Genomic DNA, 16853 nt, shown 5'->3' with positions numbered 1-16853 from the left:
ATTATTGGGAACCATTTAAAAGGTTCAAAGGGGCTGTCAACTTTGAGGACTCCTTGTTGTATATAGGCGAAATATTCGTTTGAGTCCTTCTTCTTCTTTATCTTCCTACTGACCATGGATCCATTGGATCCAAATTCCGCTTTAGATTTTTTTTTCAACAATAGTTTTGATCTCACTTCTAGCTAAACTAACATATCACTTACAAAATTATTTATAACAAGAATATTTATTAATTCGATTATCGTTCATGTTTAGTATTTAATGTTTATTGACCCATGTTTGGGTGTAGCATACTCAAAGGGACGTTTACGTTTGCCGTTATTGGACATGAATACTTTAGTAAAATTTTGTTCAAAATTTGAACAGAGAATCAGGGAAATAGATAGTTTGATCTCTAAGAAATCTACCCATGGACATTTATTACTCACCTGATGCAAAAAAGGGAAAACAACTGTTATTTTAGCACGTTTAGCCGCGCTAATTACCATGCCGTGAAATGAACGGTGATTTGTACATTAATCAAGTCAAGGCTAGCGAAACCAATACTTCAAGAAAAATTTTAGCCATATTTCTCTTTTAGTGTCAAAATATATTTTAATGTCAAATTAGCTAGCTTTATTTTCCCAATGTGTCCTTTTCATTGTCAAGTTTCTTTGTTTTTACTACTTTCCCTTTTTAGAGTCAATCACAAGAAAAGAAGAAAATCTGTACCGACATTTCTCAAGTTTAAGCCTATTCAGTATCTTATGAAGCACTTTATCAAAAGAGTACACGTAAATTCACGGATGTCTTATTTACTCTCTTTAAATGGCAACAATATATAAGGCTCGGGCCCATTAAGTCAAAACTGGACCCTGCATAACCAATAATTTAAAACCTTGTTTTGAAAAAAAAACCTGTCAAATGAGAAAAATCAGCAATTGAAGCTGATTCAAGAATGGTTGCTGTTAATTCGATTAATTTTAATGACAAAAGATTACATATATTCCAGGATTATTAATTTGACATTTTACCCTCAAATGCAAGGAAAAATCACTATTAAACGCAACAACTACGCTCCTAGTGAAGAGCTAGAGGATCAGTCAAGGTACGAAAATACCAGAAAACGTTCCTGTAGAAATTCCTGAGGAAAAAATAAGATTTATTGTTCTTTTTAGATTTTTTTTTATCATTGGATGATGATAACGTCTGAATTTTATTGAACTTAACCAAAGTGCGGCTTTGATAAAATTAACAAGTAACCAAAAAGTTTCTGTCAGACAGTGCGTTTCCACTTTTTCCAAATTTTGCAAAAGTACTCTTTCCTCCCTGGGATAATAATTTTACTCTCCAAGTTCCATAATTTTTCCAGAAATATTATTTGCAATTTGCTACAAATAAAAACAAAAATTCTGTATATGCACTGTCAAAATTGATACAACAGAAGTCTGACAACTATGCCCTCAGTCGTTTTCTTGATTAAAAGAATCTTTATCAGAGTGTGTGTAATGAAAATATATGGTTGATTGTGCTAATAGTAAACATCAAAATATTCCATAGTACTATATATGTTAATTACAGATTCACTATTTCAGTTTCTGGCATACCCAAATATTTTTTGATTTACCTCACTAATTTACTATGAATAGATCCAAAATTTCACTGGGATTAATAGTGCCAAAGCTTTTGTGCAAATTGAAGACAAGCATATGTCGGCCCCCAAATTCTCGCTTTCTGTACACAATGTAGTAAAAACACTAGTTCACTCTTAATAGGGTTCGAAAATAACCGTACAATTATCATCCAAAATTACTAAAAAAAGCGGATTCTTTAATTTTCATTTGTTTTCAAAGCTTTTTACAATTTCAGTTATTGCTAACCCAGGTCGCACCTTACTTAAAGTTCGTTACCAAAATAGACCTGTTCGTTACCCAAGGAATTCATCAGTTCATTATATTGTACATAAATAACATAACAGTGAGATCAAAGCTTATTGATTTTTGGCACTACATCCTCGGCGCATACAAACAGCTCCTCCCATTTACTCTGTCATTAGCGGGTCAGTGTAAATTTGTCAGTCACTGAATAATGGTGCTCTCATTTGATCTGCCATCAGCGGTCCAATTACCCTGGAACACGTATTTTGGCAGACACTTTCTCAAAATGCCTTTGAAACCAACTCGAGACTTTTCAACCTACTTGTAATTCCTAAAAAACATCTAAGAATAACATTTCACTACTAATTACCGATTTTAATATATGTATTGGAGTAGTTTAATTTAAAATTAGATTCTTTAAAATTTAGTGTTACAACGTTGAAGCCAAGTTTCGCGTTCAAGAGAAATGTGACTTGTCTACCTGTGAAAAAATCAAATGTCGCTTATGTTTATAGTTGTTTAAATGTTCTGCGGAGCACTTGCATCTCGGTACGGGTTTTTATAATGGTTGAGAAAGGGAATGATCATACTGTCTTATTTATACTGTGGTTCATTACCACGAACTGTTTGATATTAAACGTGCAATCAACAAACAACTGGTATTATTTGTTACATTCTGAAGCACTTTTTAGAAATACAAATCAAACGTCAAAGGAAAGAGGGAGAGAGGGTAAGGTAAATCATCCCTCTCACTCATAGGCTAATTTCTGCTTGCCGAACTTTTTACAGTTTCAGTTACTATTAACCCTGGTCGCTCCTTACTTACAGTTCGTTATCGAATAGTTCGGCTCGTTACCAAAAGAATTCATCAGTTCGTTACCACCAACTGTTTGATGCTAAACTTGCAATCAACAACTGCTTGTATCCGTTGGGTCCTAAAGCACTTTTTAGGAAGTATACCTCCTAACAGAGGATAGAGGGAGAAAAGGGTAAGGTGCATCCTTCCTTTTATATATAGGCTGATTTCTGCTCGTATTAATTTGCACATTGCTATTTACTTGCGTTTGAAAAAAAATCTAGATTTTTAATTAAAGGAGAAGACAAATACTACCGTATCTGTTCAATCATTAACCTATCACAAGAGTCAATTAATTAACAGCAATAAGCAGGTCATTTCAATGTTAAATTAACCGGATAATGGCTAATGCGGATAGAGCTATGACTTCATTAGGCAATCATGCAGGAAAATTAATAAGGAAAACAATTAACATTTTATTTTCGTCCTAATAAGCGAATAATTTTTTTTTATTCAAACGAAAGTAAACAAAATGGAACTTTAAAATGTAGTATATATAATGCTCCTGAATTTTCAGAGCACTTATATAAACTACCCTTTTCCCCTTACAATTTTTTAGATAACCTGGACGAGCATAATTTGGACTCTTTATCTGACAAGAAAAGCATGAATTTTTTTCTGATGGAAATAAAAAGTAAAGTTGAAACTTAAAAAGAACAAAAATTACTGCTTCGTAGTTTGTACAACATATATCTGCAATACTGGTTGAAATAAACTGACTCGTAATATTTTTGTAAATTTGTGGAATTCTGAAAAACTACTGCTTTACTGGAAACTAATCTTACGCGATGTTTTGAAAGAAACTAATTTAAAAAAACTTTCTAAAAAGAAGCCTTTTAAAGAAAAGCAAAGGTCACATTAAACTTAAGATCACGAGAAATAGAAACCTACAATAACTCAAACTCAAAACGACAAGAAATTACTATTAAAGAATAAATGAACCTCAAAACGAACAGGTACTAATATAAACGAATAAACAAATCTTAAAACGGGTGAAAATTAAATTGAATATGCAAATCAAGCTTGAAATGAACAGAAATCACTACAAACAAAAGTTTGGGTTTTGCCTCCTTCTCTCAATGTAGAAGTCTAAAACCTACTGCGTCATTGGCGCTCTACTGAAACTATATGTTTCTTGAAAAGTCTTTTATTTCACTTTAATCTTATTTTCATTTTCAATGCTATAATAACTGGAAAGCAAAATGTTTGTAACAAAATTCATTTTTAGTGAATCACAAATGACACAGCAGGTTTTAGACTTTTACAGTTAGGGAAAGGGGCAGTGTCCACTCTTGTTTGTAGTGAAGCTATATCCGTCTTGAACAGTCTCGGAAAGAACTAATGAAATTAAACTGAATATTTAATATACTGTATAATGATATTAATTTCTGAAAGCTCATCAGTTCAAAATTTAATTTTACTGTAATCTTTATGTTTATTTTCAATGTCGTAATAAGTACAAACGAAAATATTTGTAGTAAAATTCTTTTTCCGTAAAGTGCCAATGAAGCAGTAGGCTCTATACCCAAGCTCTTGTTTGTACTGATTTTTGTTCATTTCAAGCTTGATTTGCATATTCAATTTAAGTTTAACTCATTTTAAGATTTATTTATTCATTTAGTACCTATTGTGTGTTTGTTTTCTATGATTGTTTATTTAATTTCTGTTCGTTTTGGGTTTCGTTTATACTTCAATTGCCAAATATTTTGTTCTTTTTAAGCTTTATTTGTATATTCAATTTAAATTTCACTTGTTTTAAGACTTATTTATCCATTTATATTAGTACCTGTTGTATGTTTTATTGCTTTGATTGATTATTTAATTTCTGTTCGTTTTGGGTTTCATTTATTCTTAAATATTAATATATGGTCATTTTAACTTTGAGTTATAATAGGTTTATATTTCTGCTGATCGTACGTTTAGTATGGCCTTAACTTTTCTTTAAAAAACTTCTTTCTCGGAAAGTTCCGAAATAGAATATTCGACAACTGACTATTCGACAAATAACGAATACTCAATGAACCGAATATTTGATATATATAATGGTATTAATTGCTAAAAGCTCACTAGCTCAAGATCTTGTTTCACTCAGAGCCGGATTTAAAGTTCTAACGCTTATAGTCCCAAGCTTTTATTTCTAGCAGGCTTGAGCCATGGAAGGAAGGCCAAGGGTAAACTCCCATGATTTTTTGAATAAAATATCGTTAATAAGTTTTGTTTGGGGCAAGGGGGGGGGAAGGGTGTCGGGCCATGAATGGAAGGATAGGGGCCAGATCCCATCATTTATTAGTTATTGATATTTTTCGCGGAGGGAGGGGTATCAGGCCATGGAGGACCAGAAGTCAGCTCTCATAAGTTTTGGAATAAAATATTGTTAATAAACTGTTGTTGCTGTTTGTTGTTCTTTTTGGGAGGGGGTGGTTGTTGGGTCATGGAGGACCAGGGGTGAGTTTCCATAATCTTTGGAACAGAACGTCATTATCAAGTAGTTTTTTTTTGGGTGGGGGGAGGGTCGGGTAATGCAGAGAAGACCAGGAGTCAGCTCCCTTAAGTTTTGGAATAGAATGGTGTTCATAAGTTGTTTGAGTGGGGGTGGGGGCTAAACTTATCTGATCTTTCAACTAATTTCAAAACCCTCACATAAGAACCTGATATACCTCCAGGATAGTAGAAAAGGGGGTACCAGCGCGAAATATACATAATTTAAGCATGGATTATTGATCCACTAAAGGGTCAATGACACCTCTTTCAAGGTCAATCAGGGGATTTTTCTAAGCCTAATGGATACAGACGGGAGTGACGCAATATTTTCACTGATGTTACATAATTTATTATAAGTGTATTGATCCACTAGAGGGGCCAGAATTTCTGAGAAATTGATTTGCACAATCGACTTGGACAAGAAACATGAGGGGATTTTATTTTTAAATATGGCTTCTCTGATCTTTAGGTCTGAGAGACAAATTAATAATCTATTTTTAAATATGACTTCTTTGATCTTTAGGTCAGAGAGATAAATATTAATATTCTATCAAAGCTATAATAGTGTAACCAGGAACACCTTAGATTTTTTTCAGAAATTCACACAGATCAAGACAGATTGAATGTATTTTACGCGGGAAATGGTTTCCAGGGAATTTCAAATGTGACAGCGCAGGGATGCCGAAACAAAGGAACACGCAGGAATTACTTTTAGCAGATAATTTGGGCGAAACAAATTAATCGGTATTTTAGGAATTTTTTGGGCGAAACAGTTTGAGACATTTTAGAAGATGATTTGTGGTGAAACTCTGTGGTCGTTATAATACACAAGTTCCATTTGAACAGTGTTGTAAGGTCCCATACCCAAACCCCAAAGGGCCCCCTCCCCCCATGCCCCCAAAGGGCCCACCTGGAACCCAATTGGGCCCCTCCCCCGGCCCCCCCAAGTCCCCCTCCCCCGGGCCTCCAAAGCGCCCCTCCCCCGGGCCCCCAAAGGGACCCCTCCCCCGGGCCCCCAAACCCATTTTTTTTAATACTTTTTTGCACAAATGAGACACAGAAGGGTCCCCTCCCCCCCCCCCACAACTTTTTGACTCCCCCGAATATATCTTTTCAGAACAAGTTCTTTACGTAATGTCCCTCATAAACCAATTTTACAACTTGAAGTACTCATCCTTATCACCCACAACTTTACATTATGGCTTTTTGAATACCCTAACACCAAGCAATGCTTTTCAAAAGGCTTTATTATATCTGTTCAAAACAAGTTCCTTTCTTAATATCCCTCTTAAACCTATTTTACAAGTTGAAGTACTCACCCTTTTCACCCACAACTTTACCTGACGGCTTTTTGCATACAAACCAACAAAGACAAACACTTAGACTTACAAACACCAACCCAGACATACAAACAAATAGATTCAGACATACAAATAGAGAAAGAAAGAAATTTAGACATACAAACCAACAAAGACAAACACTTGGACATGCAAACACCAACCCAGACATACAAACAAATAGACTCAGACATACAAACAGAGAAAAACAGACACTTCAGACATACAAACCAACAAAGACAAAAACTTGTACTTGCAAACACCAACCCAGACATACAAAAAAATAGATTCAGACATACAAACAGAAAAAAGACATGTACTTTAGACATACAAACCAACAATGACAAACACTTGGACTTGCAAACACCAACCCAGACATATAAACAGAGAAAGACAGACACTTTAGACATAGAAACCAACAAAGACAAACACTTGGACTTGCAAACACTTCACACATAAAAACAGAGAAAGACAGGCACTTTATACATACAAACCAACAAAGATATACACTTAAGACATACAAAAAGAGAAAGACAAGCACTTTAGACACACAAACCGATAAAGCCAGACACTTAAGAAATACAAACCAACAAAGAAAAACGCTTCTGACATACAAACAGAGAAAGACAGGACCTTTAGACACACAAACAGAGAAAGACAGACTTCAGACATACAAACCAACAAAGACAAACACTTTAGACATAAAAACAAAGAAAGAAAGACACTTTATACATACTAAACAACAAATACAGAGACTTCAGACATACAAACCATCAAAGACAAACACTTCAGACATACAAACAGAGAAAGACAGGCACTTTAGACATACAAACCAACAAAGACAGAGACTTCATACATACAAACCAACAAAGACAGACACTTTAAACATACGAACAGAGAAAGACAGGTACTTTATACATACAAACCAACAAAGACAGACACATCAGACATATAAACCAACAAAGAGAAACACTTCAGACATACAAACATAGAAAGACAGGCACTTTAAACATACAAACCAACAAAGACAAACACTTCAGACATACAAACAAAGAAATACAGACACTTTAGACATACAACCCAACAAAGACAGACACTTCAGACATACTAACCAACAAAGAAAAAACTTCAGACATACAAATAGAGAAGGACAGGCACTATAGACATACAAACCAACAAAGAAAGACACTTCAGACATACAAACCAACAAAGACAAACACTTCAGACATACAAACAGAGAAAGACAGGCACTTTAGACATACAAACCAACAATGAAAGACACTTCAGACATACAAACCAACAAAGACAAACACTTCAGACATGCAAACAGAGAAAGATAAACAATTTAGACATATAAACATAGAAAGACAGACACTTCAGATATAAAAACAAACAAAGACAAACACTTCAGACATACAAACATAAAAAGACAGGCACTTTAGACATACAAACCAACAAAGACACACACTTCAGGCATACAAACCAACAAAGCCAAACACTTCAGACATGAAAACAGAGAAATACAAACACTTTAGACATATAAACAGGGAAAGACAGACACTTCAGACATACAAACCAACAATGAAAAACACCTAAGACATACAAACAGAGAAAGACATTCGCTTTAGACATAAAAACCAACAATGATAAATACTTCAGACTCAAAAACTAACAAAGACAAACACTTCAGACATGAAAACAGAGAAATACAAACACTTTAGACATATAAACAGAGAAAGACAGACACTTCAGACATACAAACAGAGAAAGATAAACACTTTAGACATATAAACAGAGAAAGACAGACACTTCAGACATACAAAGCAACAAAGACAAACACTTTAGACATACAAACTTAGAAAGACAGGCACTTTAGACATACAAACCAACAATGACAGACACTTCAGACATACAAACCAACAAAGACAAACAAATCAGACATACAAACAGAGAAAGATAAACACTTTAGACATATAAAAAGAGAAAGACAGACACTTCAGACATACAAAATAACAAAGACAAACTCTTCAGAAATACAAACATAGAAAGGAAATCACTTTAGACAAAAACAAAAACAAACACAGACACTTAAGACATAAAAAATAACAAAGACTAAAGTTTCAAACATTCAAAGTGAAAAAGATAAGACATTTGAAAATACGAAAAGATGAGAATTAGCACTTTACATATAAGAACAAACAAAGACAAACGCTTCAGACATACAAACCAACAAAGACAAACACTTTAGAAATACAAACAGAGAAAGATGGACACTTCAGACATACAAACCAACAAAGACAAACACTTCAGACATACAAATAGAGAAAGACAAACACTTTAGACATACAAACCAACAATGACAGACACTTCAGACATACAAACCAACAAAGACAAACACTTCAGACATACAAACAGAGAAAGATAAACAATTTAGACATATAAACATAGAAAGACAAACACTTCAGACATACAAACCAACAAAGACAAACATTTCAGACATACAAACAGAGAAAGACAGGCACTTTGGACATACATACCAACAAAGACGGACACTTCGGACATACAAACCGTCAAAGACAAACACTTCAGACATGCAAAAAGAAAAAGACAAACACTTTAGACATACAAACATAGAAAGACAGACACTTCAGACATACAAACCAACAAAGATAATCACTTCAGACATTCAAACAGAGAAAGGCAGGCACTTTAGACATACAAACTAACAAAGACAGACACTTCAGACATACAAACCAACAAAGACTAACACTTCAGACATGCAAACAGAAAAAGACAAACACTTTAGACATATAAACAGAGAAAGACAGACACTTCAGATACACAAACCAACATAGACCAACACTTCAGACATACAAACAGAGAAAGACAGGCACTTTAGACATATAAACAGAGAAAGACAGACACTTCAGACATACAAAGAAAAAAACACTGACAATTCAGACATAAAAACAGAGAAATACAGGTACTTTATACATACAATCCAACAAAGACAGATACTTCAGACATAAAAACAAAAAAAGACAAACACTTCAGACATACAGACAGAAAAAGACAGGCACTTTAGACACACAAACCAACAGAGGCAGACACTTCAGACATACAAAACAACAAAGACAAACACTTCAGACATACAAACAGAGAAAGACAGGCACTTCAGACATACAAACCAACAAAAACAAATACTTCAGACATAAAAAGCAACAAAGATAAACACTTCAGACATATAAACAGAGAAAGACAGGCACTTTAGACATACAAAACAACAAAGACAAACACTTCAGACATACAAACAGAGAAAGACAGGCCCTTTAGACACACAAACAGAGAAACGCAGACTTCAGACATACAAACCAACAATGAAAGACACTCCAGACACAAAAACAGAGAAAGACAGGCACTTTATACATACAAACCAAAACATACAGAGACTTCAGACATACATACCAACAAAGACAAACATTTCAGAAATAAAAACAGAGAAAGACAGGCACTTTGGACATACAAACCAATAAAGAAAGACACTTCGGACATACAAACCAACAAAGACAAACACTTCAGACATACAAACAGATAAAGACAGGAACTTTAGACTTAAAATCCTAGAAAGACAGACACCTTTGAAAAACATACCAAATAATAAAAACAATTCACACCTACACAAATAGAAAGACAGGCACTTTAGACATACAAACCAACAAAGACAGACACTTTATACAACGACACAGCAAAGACACACACTTCAAACATACAAACCAAGAAAGATAAATACTTCAGACATACAAACAGAGAAAGACAGGAGATTTAGACATACAAACCAACAAAGATAGACGCTTCAGACATACAAACCAACAGAGACAAACACTTCAGACATACAAACAGAGAAAGACAGGCACTTTAGACATACAAAACAACAATGACAAACACTTTAGACATATAAACCAACAAAAATAAACACTTCAGACATACAAACAGAGAAAGAAAGACACTTTAGACATACAAACCAATGAAGACAGACACTTCAGACATACAAACCAACAAAGACAAACACTTCAGACATACAAACAGAGAAAGACGTGCACTATAGACAAACAAACCAACAAAGACATGTACTTTAGATATAAAAACCAACAAATACAAGCACTTCAGACAGGAAAAAAGAGAAAGAAAAGCACTTAAGACAAAAAATCCAATAAAGACAAGCACATTAGACATACAAACCAGCAAAGACACACACTTCAGACATACAAAAAGAGAAAGACAGGCTCTTTAGACATACAAACCAACAAAGACAGACACTTCAGACATACAAACCAACAAAGACAAGCACTTTAGAAATACAAACAGAGAAAGACAGAAACTACAGACATACAAACCAACAAAGACAAACACTTCAGAAATACAAATAGAGAAAGACAAATACTTTAGACATACAAACCAACAATGACCGACACTTCAGACATACAAACCAACAAAGACAAACACTTTAGACACACAAAGAGAGAAAGACAGGCTCTTTAGAAATACAAACCAACAAAGACAGACACTTCAGACATACAAACCAGCAAAGAAAAACACTTCAGACGTACAAACCGAGAAAGACAAACACTTTAGACATGCAAACCAACAAAGACAAACACTTCAGACATACAAACCAACAAAAACAAACACTTCAGACATACAAACAGAGAAAGACAAGCACTTTAGACATACAAACCAACAAAGATAAACATTTCAGATATACAAACAGAGAAAGACAGGCCCTTTAGACATAAAAACCAACAAAGACAAATACTTCAGACATACAAACCAACAAAGACAAACACTTCATACATACAAAGAGAGAAAAACAGGCTCTTTAGACATACAAACCAACAAAGACAGACACTTCAGAAATACAAAGCAACAAAGACAGACACTTCAGACTTACAAACAGAGAAAGACAGGCACTTTACGCATACAAACCAACAAAGACGAAAACTTCAGACATACAAACCAACAAAGACAAGCACTTTAGAAATACAAACATAGAAAGACAGACACTTCAGACATACAAACCAACAAAGACAAACACTTCAGACATACAAACCAACAAAGATAAACACTTCAGACATACAAACAGAGAAAGATAGGCACTACAGACATACAAACTAACAAAGAAAGACACTTAGGACAAAAAAAAAGAGAAATACAGTCAGCTTAGTCATGCAAAAAAACAAAGACAGGCACTTAAAACATAAAAAGCAACAATGACAAACACATGAGACTTACGAACAGAGAAAGACAAGCACTTTAGACATACAAACCAACAAAGACAAAAACTTCAGACATACAAACCAACTAAGTCAGGCACTTTAAAAATACCAACCAACAAAGACAGACACTTCAGACATACTAACCAACAAAGAGAAACACTTCAGACATAAAAACAGAGGAGGACAAATACTTTAGACATACAAACCAACAAGGACAGACACTTCAGACATACAAACCAACAAAGACAAACACTTCAGACAAACAAACAGAGAAAGATAAACACTTTAGACATATAAACAGAGAAAAACCGACACTTCAGACATACAAACCAACAAAAACAAACACTTCAGACCTACAAACAGAGAAAGACATACACTTCAGACATATGAACAGAGAAAGAAAGGCACTTCAGACATACAAACAGAGAAAGACAAGCACTTTAAACATGAAAACCAGCAAAGACAGACACTTCAGACATACAAAAAAACAAAGACAGACACTTCTGACATACATACAGAGAAAGACAGGCAGTTCATTCCTACAAAAAGTCAATGACCGGTACATTATACACAAAAACATAGCTTTACAAACTAATAATACAAAATGACAGAGAAATAAATGCGGTTTTTTCATAAAAAAAAATCCTGATAAGCATCTGAGACCCACAAACCAACAATCAAAAACAGTTCAGAAATCCAAACGGACAAAGAAAAGCGCTACAGGTATATAAAAACAGAAAGACAGGCTTCAGACATACAAACCAACAATGACAAACACTTCAGACATACAAACAGAGAAAGACAGGCACTTTATACATACAAACCAACAAAATCAGACACTTCAGACAGACAAACAGACAAAGACAAACACTTCAGACATACAAACAGAGAAAGACAGGCAATTTAGACATACAAACCAACAAAGACAGACACTACGGACATACAAACCAACAAAGACAAACACTTCAGACATACAAACATAGAAAGACAGGCACTTTAGACATACAAACCAACAAAGACAGACACTTCAGACATACAAACCAACAAAGACAAACACTTCAGACACCTACACCTACAGGTTCAATATGCGTTTCGTCTGTGGTATTAGAGGGTTCATTGACTATATCTGTTGGTATATGATCAATGGTAGTACCAATGTTCCCTTGCGCTTTATTTTCCATCAATTCATCTTTATATTTATTAGTGATATTGTCTACAAATGGCCTTTTTATTTTTCTTATCATTTCATTGTCAATTATCACATTATTTTTACAAAGGTAACAGTTTTGGCAAATAGACATGATATGATTAATGACATTAGTGCATCAGTATGCCTTTCTTCTTCTTGTCTTCTTTAAAATGCTAATACCAGAACGGTTATGGTAGGATCTATCAAAAGGTTACGTGCTATCACTAGCAGTAGCAAGAAGTTGTCCCCCGTCATCGACGATTATTTTTATGTTTGCATTCTCTTTGAGCACTAATTTCTCTGGAAATGATACTCTCGCATATCCACCATTTGCATGATGGAAATTCTTGGGTACTCCAAAGGAATTTAGCTCCTCACTGTCATAACAACGCACGCATTGCATACATTTCCAATAAGATCCCCATTAATACTTGTTTCATATTTCAAATATTTCTCCTTGTCAGAATTCAACGCAACAATGATTTGATCATGTGCACACACCTTCTTCAAGTATTTCATTTTCACTTTGTTAAAAATACTATGCAAGTGCTTATCCTTCCAATATAGGAAAATTACCGATGTACTACTTACAATAAACTAGGTAACACTTCTTTTTTGTTTACTTAGAATTTTTTTGGACTTGCAAAATTTTTCAGCTTTTCAATTATTTATATTTTTATTTATGCGCCTGCACCAATGGCACTCTATGGCCACTCATCGACACTACGCGGCTGTCCAAGTGGTGCTCTATGGATGGTTATGGACACTACCTAGTTCATTGTATGTATTAAATCAGTAATTTTCCTATATTGGAAGGATAAGCACTTGCATAGTATTTTTAACAAAGAGAAAATGAAATATTCGAAGAAGGTGTGTGCATATGATAAAATCATATTTGTGGTGAATTCTGACAGGAAAAAATATTTGAACTATAAAACAAGCATTAATGGGGATCTTATTGAAAATGTATCCGTACATTATGATGACAGCGAGGAGATAAATTCCTTTGGTGGTAACACGACACTGACTCAATCTCTCAATAATTTGTAATCTGTCAATTGACAGAATTCAATCACCTGTCTGTAAAGTAAGTCAGAAGCCTTCTCTTGTAAAGATATGCATGATCGTAATACAAGGTGTTCTGGCATTAAGCCAAGAGTGTGCAATATATGGTGTTCCATTTGGACCTCATGATAGGTTATTACTTATTATTACAATGATCATTTCGTTTTATACTTCCAAGCTTTTCTACTTAAGAAGTGACAGCAGTATTGTTTTTAGTGCTATAGCACACCTAAGTATGGTAGAATTTATAAAAATTACGTAGATACGAGCAATAGCTTGCGAATGAGCCAGTAAACGTATCTCTAAAAAGTGCTGGTAGTCCACTAGCCCCAGCTTTTTCCCTTGAGACATTGCACCCAAAGTGCCTTTTTTAGTGCCATTTTGAAATTTCTGATGGTTGTATTTATAGGAAGGACGTAGATATGAGCAATATCTTTTATATGAGCTACTAAATATCTGTAAGATACCTGTGATATCAATACGACCAATAACAATTTGTCAATACCTATACATGTCACATGAATACTTCCGATACCGATATACTGTTCAGCCCTTTCCCCAGGGACTTTGGAGGGTCACATCATCACCAAAACCAATTATATTTTTCACCTTTGAACTAAATTGAACAAAATGGCTATCTCAAAATTGTGATTGGATGACTTTGGGCGGAGAGGGCGTTTAGGGGGGTGGGTTAGTTGCCCTCCAACCTTTTAGGTCACTGATAAAGGGCACTAGCAAATTTAATTTCCGTTTGAATGAGCTATTGCACATCTTTCTATTACACTCTGGTGACCCCCTAGCCTTGCTAAAAAAAAGAAAAGAAAAAAACGGGAGACAGATCAGTGCTACCCATGCAAAGTCATTTTCCTTGTTATTAAAGGTTGTAATTTCCCAAAATCAGGTTTCGACCGTGTTGACTCTAATGGACTTTTCATTTTGATCATACACCATTTTCGAGGGGTTTCAGACTTTTTTTCGAAAACACCATAAAATTTTTTTCGCAATAAACTTTTACTTTTAAGACGAACCAAAATAATAGTTACCATTTTTGAATCAGTGTGTCATTTATTTTCACCAAGTAGTTCTTTTTCTAAGCGCGTGTTTTAACTTTTGGTTACTATGGGCTATGGTTCACTCTTTACTAGGTTGCAGCTACCCGTGCAACAAGATACGACCACTCCTTACAGAAAAATATTATATGACCCCGTTGCATAGCTTACAAAAATTGCCTGCGGGCTTTGAGGGGTTGTGTTAACCTGGAGTTTTGTTATTTTATCTTTAAATGTTTGGAACAAAATGGATATCTCAAAATTTGATTGGATGCATTTGGGGAAAAAGGATCTTGCAGGGGGGTCTAGTACCCCCCGATCACGTTTGACTTAAAAATGACACTATAAATTTGGATTTATAATTGAATGAGCCGCCTTCAAAATTTATGCTACCATTCCTTCCTTAAAAACCTTATATACCCAGGGGTATAACTAACAACACTTGCCCTCGGGTTCTGGGAGGGGGCTTTGTCATCCTTGGAGTTTTTGTCTTATGATTTTTGGTCTATTTTGAACAAAATGGCTATATAAAAAGTTTGATCTGACGCAGTGGGGGGGGGGACTAGTTGCCATCAGGTCCCTTTTGACTCTTAAAAAGGGAACTAGAACTTTGAATTTCTAATCATTTGAGTCCCCTCCCAAGTTTACAAAACCATATACTTCATAGATCTTATGTGCCCAGGATAAATTTAACGAAAGTAGAGTGTATTGGGGGGGGGGTAGGGGTTAGATGCCTTCGGATCACTTTTTGACTTTTTTAAAAAGTAACTGGAACTTTCAATTTCCAATCAAATGAGCTACCTCTGAAGTTTATATGACCACCCTTAAATAAGAACTTTTTATACCCCTGAGACATAACTTAAAACCCTTACCACTGGGCTCTGGGGTTGTGTCGGTCCTGGAGTTTTTGTTATGTGATGATTTATTTATTTTCAATAAAATGGCTATCTTAAAGTTTTTATCGGATGGTGGGGAAAAAGGGCGCAGAGGAGGGGGGAGGACTAGGTGACCTCCGATCTTTTTTAACTCTTAAAAAGTGAACTAAAATTTTCAATTTCCGATCAAATGAACCCCCCTTGAAGGTTATACGAGCAGACCTCCCATGAGAGCCATACGTCCTCTGGGCATAACTTACAACGCCTGCCTCTAGGCCCTCGGGGTTTGTGTCTATCTCCCCCTCAATATACCTCAACAGATTCAACTTAATATCCTTAGGCATTTCTAAGACACGAAGGTACGCCATTTTGACAAACTGTGTGCACATCGTGTCTTTGGATGTAGTCTTACATGTTACTCAATATTCTCTAAGAGTTTTAACTTTGCCATTCTTGAAATCTGGCAGATACAACCTTTTAATGACCTGGATTTACATATTGTCTTTTGATCTAGGCCAGAATGCCCCTATGTATTCTCAGAACGATTCAACTTACCCTGAGTATTTCATGAAATATTGCTGACATGTCGTTTTGACAGCCTGGATGCATATGTGTCTTCTAATCTAGTGTAGTCTTGTATGATGTAGTTTTGATATAATGCCTTTTGATCTACAATCACTCTTACCATATGAAACGACCTCGTCAAAAAAAAAAAACGATATTACATGGAAGCCACTTTGGTCTTTACTTAGGCGGGGCCGCTGTCCTGCCTTTGATTATGCAAAATTTCTTTTGAAAGTAACTGTTAATAAGAGATGCTAATGGACAAGGGCAAATCTTAAAATATTGAGAATTGAAATTACAATACGAAG

The 16853-nt window shown here is 35.0% G+C and overlaps 2 protein-coding genes across 3 annotated transcripts in view; both read right to left on the bottom strand.

Moving 5' to 3' along the window:
• LOC148943518 (chorion peroxidase-like) overlaps positions 1–16853 on the bottom strand; it is a 353933-nt gene that overhangs the window by 84000 nt on the left and 253080 nt on the right. The window lies entirely within an intron of this gene.
• The window catches only part of LOC148943520 (uncharacterized), an 87849-nt gene that overhangs the window by 55288 nt on the left and 15708 nt on the right, over positions 1–16853 (bottom strand). The gene's annotated exons all lie outside the window — the stretch shown is intronic.

This window comes from Artemia sp. Qi Xiang Cuo, chromosome 15 (genome assembly GCF_049724085.1).
Source record: "Artemia sp. Qi Xiang Cuo chromosome 15, ASM4972408v1, whole genome shotgun sequence".
NCBI lineage: Eukaryota > Metazoa > Arthropoda > Branchiopoda > Anostraca > Artemiidae > Artemia > Artemia sp. Qi Xiang Cuo.
This window is presented reverse-complemented; position numbering and strand designations above follow the sequence as displayed.